Here is a 2,537-nt window from a genome sequence, read left to right on the forward strand (position 1 = left end):
TTCTTTTGTGTGGTGCAGCAGCACTTATTTGATGAGAATGTCATCCACATGACAACACGGATGACTAATGCTTTGCAGAGTATCAGAGAGACTGCAAACGAAAGAGAGGGATCTGTTTAAAACAAGTTTAGCTGCAGACGTCTCCTCTTGAGGAATGTCCTTGATTTTTCTCATTCACTCTTTTGAAACCTTTTTTCCTAACCGTGCATGAGGAATATTTCACTAGGAAAAGGAGCTAAGCCTGGGGATGGTTAAAATATGACCTGTGCAACAGCTTTATGTAAGACATGAAATATTGATCAGAGTGAAGTCTCTCCAGCTGCGACAGCTAAGCCTCCCCCTTTACTGATCACCGGTGCAGGTGGAGTCCTGCCATGTCCTCTGGGCCTCCCCCGTAGACCGTCTCCTTCGCACTCTCTGTGTAGGAGCTGATATTATGAGAGCACATGCGAGTGAGTTTCTCATCCTCACTGCAAGCCAAGATTGATTTCTTCGTGCTTCTCTTTTCAACTTGCATTATGCTTATTGATTCTTTTTGCCAGAGCAGAGAGAAAACAAAGGCATGGATGAAATGCTAATGAGTTTATGTGACTGTACATTTGCTTTCCTGCAAAATGAGGAAGAGGAGTGAGTTGCAAATGGATAATTGGAAAAACAGTGTTGTGATTTATTTTATTTTTGCTATTTTGTCACTCTTTAATGTGTCAGATCAACATATTTTTTACATTAAAGAAAAGATGAGTAAATGGGAAATTTATTTTTAAAATGCTGAAAATATATTCATACTAACCTGCCCCGATGTTATAAAGTAATTACCACTTAAAACCTGGTTCTGCCACTCAGCAACAACATTAAGAATATGTAATAACTGCTAATGAGTGTATTACTCCAATGTTTGCTGCTCTAGGAAATAAGGAAAGTTTTCTAATTCCTGGGGCAGCAAAGAGTCCCCAGAGCATCACTACCATCACCATGTTCAAATCTCAATATGTCGTCCTTTATGTGAAATACGTATAGTCTCAAGGTAATGAAATTACCGGGATGCTTAACTTCCAAAAGGTTTCATCTTCGTAGGGAACTGAAAACTTTCCCCAATGTTTCCATCTAAATATTTTTTATGAAACTGCCTTTTGTGCACTTTTTGGTCAGCTGTTGCTTTGGTATTTGAACTCTTTTATGGATGCCAAGTTGGCCAGTCTCTTTTTTTATTGTCAGATCATGAACACAGCATCTGCAGGAGTCAGAGTCTGCACTACTGTGGACTTTGTCCTCTGCTTTTTTCTGACGTCCTTGCTAATTCACTGATTCCCTCTTGAGTTCATACTGGTAGTTCGTCCGCTCCTGGTAAAGTTCACCATTATCAATTTGTGGATAATGCGTTATAACCTTTTCCAAAGTGATTGATATCAATGATTTTGTTTCTTACCTATTATTCAATTTATTTTAGATTTGTTAGCAAACTTCAAGGTTTGTTCAAACTTGTAGAAGGAAACCCAAACATTTGACCCAAGAATTACACATTCAAAAAACAATTATCACTTCAAAGAAAGTTGTAAAAAAATAAAAATAAATTGGTTTTGCAAAGTTTTCTGGGATTTACAAATATAAATAACTTTGTTAATTCTAACTGTTCTAAAACAAAAGTCATTTGGTTTAATTTCACTTCAGAAAATGAGGAAAAAATGTGTGTGCCTCTTATTTTGCCCTGTGTAAACTTCTGGTTTCACCTGCAAGTAGCATCTAATCATTGATTGCAGCTGTGTGGCTCATCTGTGCTTCTCATCCATAAACCTCAAGTTCAGTTTGAGATCATTACAGTTTTCTTCTATTTTAGAAAGCAAGCTCAATACTTCCCCCCTCATTACTCATTACTGCTTGACTTGTTTGTAATGATTTCTTTGTATGTGTGGATCATTGGGGTTGTTGCTGACAGCTGATGTGAATTTAACATCAATAGGCTCATTAAAAAATAAATTTGCTGGGAAAAATATTGATGCGCTCAGTACCTATTTTCCCCACTTTTGGGCTGAGAGGAGAGAAATGGGACAAGAAGAGGAAGCTCAATTAAAAGTATGATGATGCAAGAACATGCAAAGTCTCAGCAAAGGCTTTGGATGTCTTGCGCACTCAACCCAAATCTGTGTGAAGTTGAATATTTCTTTTTTCAAGGCTTCAGATACACTTGAAGAGATCACTGTACTGCTAATCCCTCCCAGCAAAGTCGTTCAGTTGGCAGGCACCTTGAGCACACAAACACCCACAGGATGGAAGACACGCCATTTCAAGAAATCCCCCTGTTCAAGGACTGCTTTGCTGGCACGATGGCCACACACGCTATAGGGATGTGTTGTCAGTTCCACTTTTCTTCATTTCAAGGTGTTTGCAAAAATATGTTGCTCTTCATTTCATGCAATTTCTGTTTCTCTCCAGGGGAAAACAAAGGAAGAACCCAATTACTCAGAAGTTAGAAAATAAAAATAAAAAATTGTGAAGTGCCAGCACCTCAGAAGGGCTCAATTTTCACAATTTAAGTTTGC

Source organism: Gambusia affinis, linkage group LG11 (genome assembly GCF_019740435.1).
Source record: "Gambusia affinis linkage group LG11, SWU_Gaff_1.0, whole genome shotgun sequence".
Lineage (NCBI taxonomy): Eukaryota > Metazoa > Chordata > Actinopteri > Cyprinodontiformes > Poeciliidae > Gambusia > Gambusia affinis.